General features: G+C 45.7%; 1 protein-coding gene across 3 annotated transcripts in view; it reads left to right on the forward strand.

Moving 5' to 3' along the window:
* Positions 1–1,249: 1,249 nt before the first annotated feature.
* The window catches only part of agtr1a (angiotensin II receptor, type 1a), a 38,771-nt gene continuing 23,190 nt past the window's right edge, over positions 1,250–16,830 (forward strand). For all 3 annotated transcript variants that reach the window (XM_068042604.1, XM_068042605.1, XM_068042606.1), the window contains exon 1: positions 1,250–1,545. The gene's annotated coding sequence lies outside the window, so the exon portion shown is untranslated. The remainder of the gene's footprint in view (positions 1,546–16,830) is intronic.

Genomic DNA, 16,830 nt, shown 5'->3' on the forward strand with positions numbered 1-16,830 from the left:
ATGGCATAATGCACAGCGAGAATACTGCAGATGCAGACCGATAATAAGGAAAAAATAGCAAATGGTAAAATTTCAGTAATATGTTCTGCATTCGTTCTGCATTCTGCAACTAGAGATGGGCAATAAATGCTGGCCTAGCCAGCAATGCCCACATCCCAGGAACGAATAAAAAAAAATTGGTTGTTTGGATAAACAGTAATCTTTCCCCAGGACAGTTGCCAGCAGTACCAGCACAGACATATCCTGGCAGCTGAAAGATGTTTTTTCGAAATAACATCAGCAACTTAGATTTCTGCAGCGAGATATCTCCGTGTACCTTACAGGGCAGTGAGCAAAAGAATGGACAGGGATAGTGGAGTGAAAATGATAAGAGGGATCAGGGAATAGATGGTAGTGAGCACCTGCTCAGAAAGAAAAGGTATTCACAAGCTTTTGAAACTAGGGAGGGAAGTGAAAATTCAGAGGTGTTGAGAGAGTCAGTTCCCTTAAGTCAGGAACATAGGGGATGGGAAAGATTCTCATCTTGCCATCCAGTTGTAAAACTGGCATTGTGGATTGTCTGCCTGCAGTAGAATTTTTATTTATTTTGATTTTATCAGTGACAGCTAAAGGAGGGAACAGTGAATCACTTTATTTGATTGTGTTCATTTTTGTTTGACTACGCTGCTGGGAAGCAACATATTTTGTTTCCTAGTTTTGGACTCCTCCCCGCACCCCCACTGGTGGCAACATTTTCTCTACATCTACCCTATCAAACTCTTTCATAATTTTAAAGACCTCTGTCAGGTCACTTCTTTTTACTCGCATTTGACTATGTAAAATGCACAATATAAATGCAAATTGCATGGACTGCAGTGGTTGAAGAAGGCGGCTCACCTTTTCAAGGACAGTTAGAGATGGGCAATTGCCAGCAATGCTCACATCCCATGAACGAATAAAAAAAAACAAAAGGTGAAGTCAAAAAAAGACAATAAATAAAAGTACATGAGAAGCACATCTAACTAAAGGGATCATTCAAGTATATAACATGCACAAAGTTATTAAGTAAAATATATGCAGAAACTGGATGCTGCAAAACAGATTTGGTGAATACTGGGTTAAAGCAGAACATTTCTGGAGTGCATGAGACCTTATTTTGTGATCATTTCCGTTACTCTTTAGAACTTAATTAATGACGCAAAAGATGATTACAAACAAACTAGAAATAAGATTCATAGCCCAGGTCACTCGGGACCAGCAGTACACAGCCACTGAAGCATAGCAGTCAGCAATAAACAGCTCTCAGGAAATTGGGCTGTAAATGGCTCACCGTTTCTGACTGGTAGAGTCAATCGCCTCTTGCAGATTAGAAAGGGGAGGCTGCTCGCCATCTGCTCCTGGCAGTGTCCACGCGTTCCCGTGGGTGTCAGGCTGAGTATAAAAGAAGATCTGCTGTCACCCTTCCAGTAGTCCAGCTACAGCACGTGCCCATCTTACTCAGTCGACAGCCTCGGCACACAAACAGACTGCGAATTCCAGGCAAAGAGCTCACTGGTCAATCATCAGGTAAGGAAGTCATCATTCTTCTTTTTAAAGTCTCTGGCACTGTATTTGTCCCCCTCGTACCCACTGCACTTGTAAAATTGTAAGCAGGTTGATTTCCAGCATTTTCGTCCCTTTCCCTGGCAATGCATTTGATTTTTCGAGGAGGTTGTACTCTCCCCAATACAATTCTGTTATGTGGTCATTTTCGTTCAAGCTTTAAAGCACTTTCGTTTAATGTGCTTCTTTCTCATGACACATTAGCAGATTGAGGATGGACTATCATTGCTGTCTGAGTATTTATAAACTCTGCTCATTGAAGGGTTTGGCGATTATCAAAATGAACAAGGTATAAAAGCCTCAATTAACAACCAAATAAAGTTGATGTTTTTGTCAAGGATGACATCTGCAGGGCATTTTTCTCACTGGTAGTACTGTAAGCATAATCAGAGGTTTGGGTACGGTGGAAGGAGTGAGTTTTCACTTTTACCACCGTGCATAACTAAGCAGCATCACATTGGCCGTCTGTTGACAACATAGAAATGAGATTCGGGGGGGGGTGTAAAATGGGCAGTGGTAAAAGTGAGAAGTCAGTCCTATGTGTCAAATAGTTGTAAAATTATCATCTGTAACACAGCTGTAACACCACCCGCCCAATTTTTCCACCTAGTTAAATTAATGGACAGAAAATCGGGCTGGTTGGATTACGAACAGGCACTACCTCCTGTTCAATTTTCTTTTATGTCCTCCACTGGGGCAAGCTTTACACCCAAGACCTAAAGAGAAACTGCTCCCTGAATCTTTAAAGGGATTGTGCCTTCATAAGAAATTGTTTACTATTTTTGTTTTGTTTGTAAATAAAAATCATGTTTTGCTGCATAACTTGAGTGTGAGAAAAATGTAGCCCAGCGCTTCTCAAGCAAGAACCATGATTTTGTAACCATAGTGCCTCTTTTAAAATCACTGTTCACATGACAGATAATAAACTTGCTATTTGTACTGCTTTCATCCAACAAGATTACCCCTTCCTTTTTGGCCTCCTTGTCTCGAGAGACAATGGGTAAGCGCCTAGAGGTGGTGAGCGGTTTGTGGAGCAGCGCCTAGAGTGGCTATAAAGGCCAATTCTAGAGTGACAGGCTCTTCCACAGGCGCTGCAGGTGAAGTTGGTTGTCGGGGCTGTTACACAGTTGGCTCTCTCCTTACACTGCTGTCTCTTTTCCTGCCAACTTCTGAGTCTCTTCGACTCACCTTTTTTCAGCCCCACCTTTATAGCTGTCGCCAGCTCTGGCGATCGCTGGCAACTGGCTCCCACGATGCATAAATTAAAGACAGCCACAAAGATAATTGACTCATATAAGTGAGATTCGCATTTATATAGCACTGTTCACAATCTCAGAATGTCACAAAGCACTTTACAGCCAATGGGGGGAAGTACTTTTGAAGACTAGTCACTGTTATTCTTTCAGGCCTCGACAGGGTTGATGCAGGAAGGATGTTTCCCCTGGCTCGGGGTTCTAGAACCAGGGGAAACAGTCTCAGAATAAGAGGTAGGCCATTTAGGACTGAGATGAGGAGGAATTTCTTCACTCAGAGGGTGGTGAATCTTTGGAATTCTCTACCCCAGAGGGCTGTGGAGGCTCAGTCATTGAGTATGCTCAAGACAGAGATTGATAAATTTCTAGATATTAATATCAAGGGATATGGGGATAGTGCGGGAAAATGGCATTGAGGTAGAAGATCAGCCATGATCTAGTTGAATGGCGAAGGAGGCTCGAGGAGCTATATGGTCTACTCCTAATCCTATTTCCTTTTTGTCCTATATATGCCCTATAATGTAGGAAATTCAGCAGTCATTTCACGCACAGCAAGCTCCCACAAACAACAATAAGATGATGACAAGATAATGATGTTGATTGAGGGGTAACTATTGGCCATGACTATTGGAGAATGCCCCTGCTCTTCGAAATAGTGCCATGGGATCTTTTACATCCACTGGAGAAAGCAAACGGAATCTCAGTTTAATGTCTTATCCAAAAGAAGACATCTCTGACAGCTTAGCACTCCCTCAGTACTGCACTAAGTGTCACCATAGATTTTGTGCTCACATCTCTGGAGTGGAACTTGAACTTACAACCTTCGTAACGCAGAGGCAAAAGTGCTACCACTGAGCTGACACCTTAATTATCCACTCTTTCTTTACGGCAGAATACAAATTCACAGAAGCCGAGATTAATAATGTTTATATTGGGACAGTGGATCCTGCATCAAGTGGGTGGGCTAAGGTACAAAAGTCAGCTTTTGGTGGTAATTTTCTGAGGGTGCAGTGCCAGTCATCAGCAAGTCATCAGCTACAGTGTCATAGGCCTGACCCCATTACTGTACACACAATTAATGAGGCTCCAAACTAGGAGCACAGCTTCACAAAATTAACCCGGAATGTCGAGAAAAAACTAGCAAAGGTGGAGAAGGAAAGGATTTGAATGGGAGCATTAGCCATTTGCTGAAAGAACCCAGTCAATATCAAGCTTATACAGAATCAAAGAAATATCGGCATAGAAGGATGCATCTTGGTCCTTCATACCTGTGCTGGTTCTAGCTCCCCCAACAGAATTCCCGACTGTGATCCCAATTCCCTGCTCTTTCCCTTTAACAGTTATCATTTTTGAGTGTTTATCTCCCTCTTGAATGTTGTTGTGGTTGGCTCAATTTCAATATCCACTTGTGATAATGTATTTCATAATCCAATAATCCTTTGGATGAATACATTCCTTCTAGCCTTCTCCTTGATGCTTCCAGTACCAAGCCTGAATGTATTCTCCCTTATTACTAATTAATTTATCATTAAAAATAATCTCATACTACTTAAGCCCTTATGTAAATTTGAGCATGTATTCAATCCCCATTGCAAATAATTAGATACGCATTAACTTTATTTTCTCCAAAGGTGAGCAAATGTTCCATTATGTATTGAAGGAATTAGGCAACACACTTGTACAAATAACCAAGGAGGCCACTTGTATTGTATTGTGTAGCAGGTTCAGCATTCGGCCTTCAAAGGGACATTGATGTTTTTGGGAGGGTTTAACTAAAAGCAAGAAAGATGCTTCTGAGATTTAGTTATGAGGCGATATTTTCAAAGTTCAAAGTTCTTTAAGGAAAAGCAAACTGAAGGATAATGTGCCACAAGTCTTTAAAATACTGAGAACCATAGGTCATTAGCACAGAAATACTGGGCATTGATTTAAAATTAACAAACCTTAAGCGAAGATTAAAAGAAACATTTTTCTTCACAGAGTGGTGAGTTTGTGGATCAGACTCCCAACAAGTGCAGTTGCAGCTGAGCCATTTAACTCTTTCACCTAAGTATCTGATTAGGGAATATGATGGGTCTTTAAGAAATACAGGTAAATATCAAGCTGATCAAATTGACATGAGCAACATTCTGGCAACATTTTGCTTTATTGTGTTAGATTATGTAATTGTCACATTACTTAGCAGCTCTTTTATATTCTTGGTGTTAACCCTTTCTTCTATTTTTTGAAAATCATGCCAAGGGATGCTTTACTCTTCCAGCAATGTTGCAAGAGACATAATTTGGCAGGGCTGAATCGTAGAGATATAGGGACAGATTGAAGTCTGGAATTCCATTTGATTATCTTTAGGGATCAAGGTGGCACAGTGGCACAGTGGTTAGCACTGCAGCCTCACAGCTCCAGCGACCCGGGTTCAATTCTGGGTACTGCCTGTGTGGAGTTTGCAAGTTCTCCCTGTGTCTGTGTGGGTTTTCGCCGGGTGCTCCGGTTTCCTCCCACAGCCAAAGACTTGCAGGTTGATAGGTAAATTAGCCATTATAGATTGCCCCTAGTATAGGTAGGTGGTAGGGGAAGATAGGGACTGATAGGTATATGGGATTAGTATAGGATTAGTATAAATGGGTGGTTGATGGTCGGCACAGACTCGATGGGCTGAAGGGCCTGTTTCAGTGCTATCTCTCAAAATAAAAAGGAGTATTTATGCAGAACTTCCTTTCAGGTGATGAAATGGGTAGAGTTAATACTAGGGTAGACTACACTGGCTAGATTTTGACTGTGAGAAAGTACAAATAGGTCAAGGTCAAGAATTTGCAGTTTAATGGGACTTCCTCCAGTGCTGGTTGTCTCTATTCTATTGTGGCATTAGAAAGAAGATTGAAAGTGGGTGAATATGTGCCCTGGGCAAGGGCTTTCAAACCTTCTCATGCACAAACATGCTTAACATGGAAGCTGCAAGTGTTGTCAAGACAGAGAAGTTGCGAGGACGGTGGCAACTTTTGAAACTGTGAATGAAAACGGTGGCATCAAAAGGTGAACTATTATCAAAAATGACACAGTGCATTAATATCATTACTATTGAGAGCAAGATAAACAGGAGCACTAAACTAAAACAAGCCTGTCTTTTTAGAACTCCATATGTGACATTCAATTTGTTATTTATTGGCAAGACAAGAAACAATTGTCAACAAAATGTTTTGTTCTATTTAGGACGTTTGGCAAAATGTAGCTGTTTTTCTGTCAAGTACCAGGCATCTGTTTTTATTTATTATTGGTGTAAGTGGCAATTTGTTTAGGGGCATGAATTCATCAAGAGATGAACACATCTGGTACTTACTACAGAGTGTTTTTGTTTAAAAAGTGCTAATGCACCACTGAACAAGGCATTCACTATGCATGAAATTGCTGCTTGCACCATTCTAAACATCCAGGCCCCAAAATTCCTGGGCTTAGGAGGGAATAAAGAGGGCCTAGGCCCAGCGGGGAGAGTGGCATGGGATCCAGTTTCACTGACTCTCCGCCCCTTTTTATTAAGTGGGAAAATTCTGACTACAATCGGAGGAAAACTAGTGTTTCTTGTGTCCATCCTATCCCATCACTTAAAGAGGTTAGTCAGGTGAGATCATGCCCCATCTGACCAGAAACCCTGTCAGTTCTGCTTTTACTAAGTTCAAAGAAAGTACACCGATCTGAAAAAGTAGTAGTTACTTAACCAGTTTGGCGGTAGAGGAATAATGCCGGTTTCTGTGGCAGCAATTAAAGGTAGAATGATCAACTGCTGGTAGGAAAGCTGCAAGCAAGAAATTCTGCATTATTTTTAAACAAAGTTTTTAAATGAAACTGCCCAGGCCCCCTGACAGAGAGACAAGCTGACACTCCAGTATTCATGGTCCCCCGACAGAGTGACAAGCTGACTCTCCAGTGTTCATGGTCCCCTGACAGAGTGACAAGCTGACTCTCCAGTGTCTATGGTCCCCTGACAGAGTGACAAGCTGACTCTCCAGTGTCTATGGTCCCCTGACAGAGTGAGAAGCTGAATCTCCAGTGTTCATGGTCCCCTGACAGAGTGAGAAGCTGAATCTCCAGTGTTCATGGTCCCCTGACAGAGTGACAATCTGACTCTCCAGTATTCATGTTTGCCTGACAGAGTGAGAAGCTGAATCTCCAGTATTCATGTCCCCCTGACAGAGTGACAAGCTGAATCTCCAGTATTCCTGGTCCCCTGACAGAGTGACAAGCTGAATCTCCAGTATTCCTGGTCCCCTGACAGAGTGACAAGCTGAATCTCCAGTATTCCTAGTCCCCTGACAGAGTGACAAGCTGACTCTCCAGTGTCTATGGTCCCCTGACAGAGTGACAAGCTGACTCTCCAGTATTCATGTTTCACTGACAGAGTGAGAAGCTGAATCTCCAGTGTTCATGGTCCCCTGACAGAGTGAAAATCTGACTCTTCAGTTTTCATGTTTCCTTGACAGAGTGAGAAGCTGAATCTCCAGTGTTCATGGTCCCCTGACAGAGTGACAATCTGACTCTCCAGTATTCATGTTTCCCTGACAGAGTGAGAAGCTGAATCTCCAGTATTCATGTCCCCCAGACAGAGTGACAAGCTGGATCTCCAGTATTCCTGGTCCCCTGACAGAGTGACAAGCTGAATCTCCAGTATTCCTGGTCCCCTGACAGAGTGACAAGCTGAATCTCCAGTATTCATGGTCTCCTGACAGAGTGACAAGCTGACTTTCCAGTATTCCTGGTCCCCTGACAGAGTGACAAGCTGACTCTCCAGTATTCCTGGTCCCCTGACAGAGTGACAAGCTGACTCTCCAGTATTGTTGGTCCCCTGACAGAGTGACAAGCTGACTCTCCAGTATTCATGGTCCCCTGACAGAGTGACAAACTGACTCTCCTGTATTCAGGGTTCCCTGACGGAGTGACAAACTGACTCTGCAGTATTCCTGGTCCCCTGACAGAGTGACAAGCTGACTCTCCAGTATTCCTGGTCCCCGAAAGAGTGACAAGCTGACTCTCCAGTATTCTTGGTCCCCGAAAGAGTGACAAGCTGACTTTCCGGTATTCCTGGTCCCCTGACAGAGTGACAAGCTGACTCTCCAGTATTCATGGTCCCCTGACAGAGTGACAAACTGACTCTCCTGTATTCAGGGTTCCCTGACGGAGTGACAAACTGACTCTGCAGTATTCCTGGTCCCCTGACAGAGTGACAAGCTGACTCTCCAGTATTCCTGGTCCCCGAAAGAGTGACAAGCTGACTCTCCAGTATTCTTGGTCCCCGAAAGAGTGACAAGCTGACTTTCCGGTATTCCTGGTCCCCTGACAGAGTGACAAGCTGACTCTCCAGTATTCCTGGTCCCCTGACAGAGTGACAAGCTGACTCTCCAGTATTGTTGGTCCCCTGACAGAGTGACAAGCTGACTCTCCAGTACTCTTGGTCCCCGAAAGAGTGACAAGCTGACTCTCCAGTATTCATGGTCCCCTGACAGAGTGACAAACTGACTCTCCTGTATTCAGGGTTCCCTGACGGAGTGACAAGCTGACTCTCCAGTATTCCTGGTTTGCTGACAGAGTGACAAGCTGACTTTCCAGTATTCTTGATCCCCTGACAGAGTGACAAGCTGACTCTCCAGTATTCATGGTCCCCTGACAAAGTGACAAGCTGACTCTCCAGTATTCCTGGTCCCCTGACAGAGTGACAAGCTGACTCTGCAGTATTCATGGTTCCCTGACAGAGTGACAAGCTGACTCTCCAGTATTCCTGGTCCCCTGACAGAGTGACAAGCTGACTCTCCAGTATTCCTGGTCCCCTGACAGAGTGACAAAACTGACTGTCCTGTATTCAGGGTTCCCTGACGGAGTGACAAGCTGACTCTCCTGTATTTAGGGTTCCCTGATAGAGTGACAAGCTGACTCTTCAGTATTCATGGTCCCCTGACAGAGTGACAAACTGACTCTCCAGTATTCCTGGTCCCCTGACAGAGTGACAAGCTGACTCTCCAGTATTCCTGGTCCCCTGACAGAGTGACAAGCTGACTCTCCAGTATTCATGGTCCCCTGACATAGTGACAAGCTGACTCTGCAGTATTCATAGTTCCCTGACAGAGTGACAAGCTGACTCTCCAGTATTCTTGGCCCTCTGACAGAGTGACAAGCTGACTCTCCAGTATTCTTGGCCCCCTGACAGAGTGACAAGCTGACTCTCCAGTATTCCTGGTTTGCTGACAGAGTGACAAGCTGACTTTCCAGTATTCTTGATCCCCTGACAGAGTGACAAACTGACTCTCCAGTATTCCTGGTCCCCTGACAGAGTGACAAGCTGACTCTTCAGTATTCATGGTCCCCTGACAGAGTGGCAAGCTGACTCTTCAGTATTCATGGTCCCCTGACAGAGTGACAAGCTGACTCTTCAGTATTCATGGTCTCCTGACAGAGTGGCAAGCTGACTCTTCAGTATTCATGGTCCCCTGACAGAGTGACAAGCTGACTCTTCAGTATTCATGGTCCCCTGACAGAGTGACAAGCTGACTCTTCAGTATTCATGGCCCCCTGACAGAGTGACAAGCTGACTCTCCACTATTCATGATTCCCTGACAGAGTGACAAGCTGACTCTTCAGTATTCATGGCCCCTTGACAGAGTGACAAACTGACTCTCCACTATTCATGATTCCCTGACAGAGTGACAAGCTGACTCTTCAGTATTCATGGCCCCTTGACAGAGTGACAAGCTGACTCTCCAGTATTCATGGCCCCTTGACAGAGTGACAAGCTGACTCTCCAGTATTCCTGGTCCCCTGACAGAGTGACAAGCTGACTCTGCAGTATTCATGGTTCCCTGACAGAGTGACAAGCTGACTCTCCAGTATTCCTGGTCCCCTGACAGAGTGACAAGCTGACTCTCCAGTATTCCTGGTCCCCTGACAGAGTGACAAGCTGACTCTCCAGTATTGTTGGTCCCCTGACAGAGTGACAAGCTGACTCTCCAGTACTCTTGGTCCCCGAAAGAGTGACAAGCTGACTCTCCAGTATTCATGGTCCCCTGACAGAGTGACAAACTGACTCTCCTGTATTCAGGGTTCCCTGACGGAGTGACAAGCTGACTCTCCAGTATTCCTGGTTTGCTGACAGAGTGACAAGCTGACTTTCCAGTATTCTTGATCCCCTGACAGAGTGACAAGCTGACTCTCCAGTATTCATGGTCCCCTGACAAAGTGACAAGCTGACTCTCCAGTATTCCTGGTCCCCTGACAGAGTGACAAGCTGACTCTGCAGTATTCATGGTTCCCTGACAGAGTGACAAGCTGACTCTCCAGTATTCCTGGTCCCCTGACAGAGTGACAAGCTGACTCTCCAGTATTCCTGGTCCCCTGACAGAGTGACAAAACTGACTGTCCTGTATTCAGGGTTCCCTGACGGAGTGACAAGCTGACTCTCCAGTATTCCTGGTTTGCTGACAGAGTGACAAGCTGACTTTCCAGTATTCTTGATCCCCTGACAGAGTGACAAACTGACTCTCCAGTATTCCTGGTCCCCTGACAGAGTGACAAGCTGACTCTTCAGTATTCATGGTCCCCTGACAGAGTGGCAAGCTGACTCTTCAGTATTCATGGTCCCCTGACAGAGTGACAAGCTGACTCTTCAGTATTCATGGTCCCCTGACAGAGTGGCAAGCTGACTCTTCAGTATTCATGGTCCCCTGACAGAGTGACAAGCTGACTCTTCAGTATTCATGGTCCCCTGACAGAGTGACAAGCTGACTCTTCAGTATTCATGGCCCCCTGACAGAGTGACAAGCTGACTCTCCACTATTCATGATTCCCTGACAGAGTGACAAGCTGACTCTTCAGTATTCATGGCCCCTTGACAGAGTGACAAACTGACTCTCCACTATTCATGATTCCCTGACAGAGTGACAAGCTGACTCTTCAGTATTCATGGCCCCTTGACAGAGTGACAAGCTGACTCTCCAGTATTCATGGCCCCTTGACAGAGTGACAAGCTGACTCTCCAGTATTCCTGGTCCCCTGACAGAGTGACAAGCTGACTCTGCAGTATTCATGGTTCCCTGACAGAGTGACAAGCTGACTCTCCAGTATTCCTGGTCCCCTGACAGAGTGACAAGCTGACTCTCCAGTATTCCTGGTCCCCTGACAGAGTGACAAGCTGACTCTCCAGTATTGTTGGTCCCCTGACAGAGTGACAAGCTGACTCTCCAGTACTCTTGGTCCCCGAAAGAGTGACAAGCTGACTCTCCAGTATTCATGGTCCCCTGACAGAGTGACAAACTGACTCTCCTGTATTCAGGGTTCCCTGACGGAGTGACAAGCTGACTCTCCAGTATTCCTGGTTTGCTGACAGAGTGACAAGCTGACTTTCCAGTATTCTTGATCCCCTGACAGAGTGACAAGCTGACTCTCCAGTATTCATGGTCCCCTGACAAAGTGACAAGCTGACTCTCCAGTATTCCTGGTCCCCTGACAGAGTGACAAGCTGACTCTGCAGTATTCATGGTTCCCTGACAGAGTGACAAGCTGACTCTCCAGTATTCCTGGTCCCCTGACAGAGTGACAAGCTGACTCTCCAGTATTCCTGGTCCCCTGACAGAGTGACAAAACTGACTGTCCTGTATTCAGGGTTCCCTGACGGAGTGACAAGCTGACTCTTCAGTATTCATGGTCCCCTGACAGAGTGACAAACTGACTCTCCAGTATTCCTGGTCCCCTGACAGAGTGACAAGCTGACTCTCCAGTATTCCTGGTCCCCTGACAGAGTGACAAGCTGACTCTCCAGTATTCATGGTCCCCTGACATAGTGACAAGCTGACTCTGCAGTATTCATAGTTCCCTGACAGAGTGACAAGCTGACTCTCCAGTATTCTTGGCCCTCTGACAGAGTGACAAGCTGACTCTCCAGTATTCTTGGCCCCCTGACAGAGTGACAAGCTGACTCTCCAGTATTCCTGGTTTGCTGACAGAGTGACAAGCTGACTTTCCAGTATTCTTGATCCCCTGACAGAGTGACAAACTGACTCTCCAGTATTCCTGGTCCCCTGACAGAATGACAAGCTGACTCTCCAGTATTCATGGTCCCCTGACATAGTGACAAGCTGACTCTGCAGTATTCATAGTTCCCTGACAGAGTGACAAGCTGACTCTCCAGTATTCCTGGTTTGCTGACAGAGTGACAAGCTGACTTTCCAGTATTCTTGATCCCCTGACAGAGTGACAAACTGACTCTCCAGTATTCCTGGTCCCCTGACAGAGTGACAAGCTGACTCTTCAGTATTCATGGTCCCCTGACAGAGTGGCAAGCTGACTCTTCAGTATTCATGGTCCCCTGACAGAGTGACAAGCTGACTCTTCAGTATTCATGGTCCCCTGACAGAGTGGCAAGCTGACTCTTCAGTATTCATGGTCCCCTGACAGAGTGACAAGCTGACTCTTCAGTATTCATGGTCCCCTGACAGAGTGGCAAGCTGACTCTTCAGTATTCATGGTCCCCTGACAGAGTGACAAGCTGACTCTTCAGTATTCATGGTCCCCTGACAGAGTGGCAAGCTGACTCTTCAGTATTCATGGTCCCCTGACAGAGTGACAAGCTGACTCTCCAGTATTCCTGGTCCCCTGACAGAGTGACAAGCTGACTCTTCAGTATTCATGGTCCCCTGACAGAGTGGCAAGCTGACTCTTCAGTATTCATGGTCCCCTGACAGAGTGACAAGGTGACTCTTCAGTATTCATGGCCCCCTGACAGAGTGACAAGCTGACTCTCCACTATTCATGATTCCCTGACAGAGTGACAAGCTGACTCTTCAGTATTCATGGCCCCTTGACAGAGTGACAAGCTGACTCTCCACTATTCATGATTCCCTGACAGAGTGACAAGCTGACTCTCCACTATTCATGATTCCCTGACAGAGTGACAAGCTGACTATTCAGTATTCATGGCCCCTTGACAGAGTGACAAGCTGACTCTCCAGTATTCATGGTCCCCTGACAGAGTGACCAGCTGACTCTTCAGTATTCATGGCCCCTTGACAGAGTGACAAGCTGACTCTCCAGTATTAATTGTCCCCTGACAGAGTGACAAGCTGACTCTCCACTATTCATGGTCCCCTGACAGCGTGACAAGCTGAATCTCCAGTGTTCATGGTCCCCTGACAGAGTTACAAGCTGAATCTCCAGTGTTCATGGTCCCCTGACAGAGTGACAAGCTGACTCTCCAGTATTCCTGGTCCCCTGACAGAGTGACAAGCTGAATCTCCAGTGTTCATGGTCCCCTGACAGAGTTACAAGCTGTATCTCCAGTGTTCATTGTCCCCTGACAGAGTGACAATCTGACTCTCCAGTGTTCATGGTCCCCTGACAGAGTGACAAGCTGACTCTCCAGTGTTCATGGTCCCCTGACCGAGTGACAATCTGACTCTCGAGCGTTCATGGTCCCCTGACAGAGTGACAAGCTGAATCTCCAGTATTCATGGTCCCCTGACAGAGTGACAAGCTGACTCTCCAGTATTCCTGGTCCCCTGACAGAGTGACAAGCTGAATCTCCAGTATTCATGGTCCCCTGACAGAGTGACAAGCTGACTCTTCAGTATTCCTGGTCCCCTGACAGAGTGACAAGCTGACTTTCCAGTATTCATGATCCCCAACCGAGTGACATGCTGCCTCTCCAGTATTCTTGGTCCCCTGACAGAGTGACAAGCTGACTCTCCAGTATTCATGGTCCCCTGACAGAGTGACAAGCTGTCTCTTCAATATTCTTGGTCCCCTAACAGAGTGACAAGCTGACTCTCCAGTATTCTTGGTCCCCCGACAGAGTGACAAGCTGTCTCTTCAGTATTCTTGGTCCCCTGACAGAGTGACAAGCTGACTCTCCAGTATTCTTGGTCCCCTGACAGAGTGACAAGCTGCCTCTCCAGTATTCTTGGTCCCCTGATGGAGTGGTAAGTGGTGTTTCCGGTGTTCATGGTCCCCTGATGGAGCAGTAAGCGGTGTCTCCAGTGTTCATCGTCTCCTGACCGAGTGACAAGTTGTCTCTGGTCCCTTGACAGAGCGGGTGAGTATCCCTGCAATTTTCCAGGACAGACAAGACAGGCATCCAGGAAATGTCACAAATGGAACATGAACTTGCTCCTTTTTATTGATGACACATTCCCAGAGCTTTGTAATAGGCTCAGTATCAGGCCAGATTGAGAGGCAGAAGTCCTGCCCCACTATACGTCCGGTGGCAGAGTGGTGCTGTGGGAAATCTGTCCCTTCATGCTTGGTACTTTAAGCAGCAAAAGCCATCGTTGACCAATGTGATGGGCTTTCTCTCAATCTGGCCTGATGGTGAGCTGTTCCACTTTCTGGAAACTTCCATCCATTAAGCTGAAATCAAGGGGCATTTTGGGCAGTAGCATAAACTGGATGATGGCAAATTAGCAGCCATTTTACATCCTGCTCAATATTCTTTTCCAATGACCTCACTGTGTCTCCACCTCTTTTAGATCATTCCAGGATTTCCTTGAGTTTCTTGCTGGGTGGTTGGGTGAGGATGGGCCCATGGGGGACGTAGGGCAGAGTTGTGCCTGAATCTGTAATAGGTGCAGGCCTATTTGATCAAAGGGTGATGTTCCTGGGTTCCCAGTGTCTGGAGCAACAAGTGACTGAGTTCCCAGAGCAGGGGCACCAGGAGAAATATGGCAGTCTAGTCTGTCCCCAAACTCCCTCCAGCTGGAGGTTCTGTGGTGTTCTTGAGGACGGCCTGATGTCTTGACATTTTTCTGCAATATTGACACCCTCTGAGATGTTTCTGTTTAATGAGGACCTTCTAGAAGTTGATCTCCATCAGCAGTTGAAGTTCCCCTCTTCTTGGAGGCCACAGCACACAAACACCTGAGAGATCAGCAGCTGTGTCTCATTTGCCTGCCTCTTCCACTAGTTGTAGGCTCAGTCAGTAGGTTGGGGGTGCCCCAGGACCCAGGAAAGATAATCTCAGTGGGTCGGCGCCCAGATAGGAGCAGCACACTTTGGGCACGTTACTCCTATACAGGGCTGGGGTGAAGAGGAGCTAGAAAATCTATCCGTTAGAGTCTAGCTTCCCAACTCTTCTGCCACTTTACATATTCAACTTGAGAATTCACCATGGTGAGGTTTGAACAACAACTTCAAATGGCATTTATCGAGCACCTTTCATGTAGTAAAGCATCCCAGGAGCGGAGCATTATCAAACAAAATTTGACATTGAGCCACATAAGGTGATATTAGAATAGGTAACCAAAAGCTTGGTCAGAGAGGTAGGTTTTAAGGAGCATCATAAATGAGGGGAGAGAGGTAGAGAGGCAGGGAGTTTCAGCGAGGGAATTCCAGAGCCTAGGGCCTTGGCAGTTGAAGGCATGACTGCAAATGGTGGAGTGATTAAAATCAGGGATACCTCCGGATTAACTGTTTATGCCCATAATTAATAGGCTGCTGTGCCCAAATTGTACCTCGGATGTCTGCTGTATTGTTAAGAAAAATGTGTTTTTAAAAAGATGTTTGCTGGCTGGTTTAGTTTAGTTTAGTTTAGTTTAGAGATACAGCACTGAAACAGGCCCTTTGGCCCACCGAGTCTGTGCCGACCATCAACCACCCATTTATACTAATCCTACACTAATCCCATATTCCTACCACATCCCCACCTGTCCCTCTATTTCCCTACCACCTACCTATACTAGTGACAATTTATAATGGCCAATTAACCTATCAACCTGCAAGTCTTTGGCATGTGGGAGGAAACCGGAGCACCCGGAGGAAACCCACGCAGACACAGGGAGAACTTGCAAACTCCACACAGGCAGTACCCAGAATTGAACCCGGGTCGCTGGAGCTGTGAGGCTGCGGTGCTAACCACTTTCAAGTGTTCCTGAGCCACTTTGCAGGCTCTCGTGAGCTGCTCCCGGAGCACGGATATGTAATCTAGCAGACGATCTGTCCCTCTCTTCTAAAAACCACTTATTAGTTTTCGAGAGCCTCTTTATCTCATTTCCATAAGCTAATTCAAAAGGACTAAAACCAGTAGACTCATTAGGTGAAGCCCTAGTGGCAAACTAAAGGAATTCAAGCCCTTTATCCCAATCATGGGATATTCATGACAGTATCGATTTAAAGCTTCATGTGTCTGTGGGTGGTATGCTGAAGACTTTAACTGTGTTATACCAAAATTACTCATAACTTGCTGAAAAATTTTAGACATAAAATTGAAACCTTGATCCGACTGAATCTGAATCGGTAATCTATATCTAGTGAAGAACTGGGTTGACTTCTGTACCACTACCTTAGCAGAAATTGTCCTCAGGGGAATGGCCTCTGGGAACCAAGTAGCCCTACCATGATAGGGGTATATACTGGTGTCCCGTTTACATTTTACAAATTTCTGGGTAAACCCATTTAAAAATAAACGACCCTGTGAAGAGGTGGAAGTTTGTGCCCTATATTACAGTGGAAGTTACTTCATATAGTGAGTACTGTACTTACCTGCTGCTTGAAGTGACACAATTCTTAGGCTGCAGTTTCAGGCTGCCTGCTTTATTGTTTGTCACTGCTGGTTGCAAATATCTTCAATGGAATTGGTGGTTTACTGGAAACAGCCTGCCAGCTGGTGGTTTATACTGAGTATTGCAGGACTTTGGCAGCAGGGCAGGGAGGATGAGATGAAGTACAGCACCCGAGAATGTGAGGTTATAAATGTTGTATCGTCAACCTTATCTGCATAAGGGAGAACAGACGGGGTCTGTATACCGCAATGTTCCAGAGGAAGAGATAAAAGTCAGGTCACTAACCCCTACCAATACACAATAATTAATTACATTTTAATAGAAAACATTTGAAAATGTATATTATGATACCATTAGCATTTATAGAGCAACTTGTCATATCAAAACATCTCAAGTGTTTTGCAACAATAAAAGACTGTTTTATAAAACAGTATTTATGAGATTGGTTTCCCCTTTTAACGTTCATGCCTGCG

This window comes from Heterodontus francisci, chromosome 11, assembly GCF_036365525.1.
Source record: "Heterodontus francisci isolate sHetFra1 chromosome 11, sHetFra1.hap1, whole genome shotgun sequence".
Lineage (NCBI taxonomy): Eukaryota > Metazoa > Chordata > Chondrichthyes > Heterodontiformes > Heterodontidae > Heterodontus > Heterodontus francisci.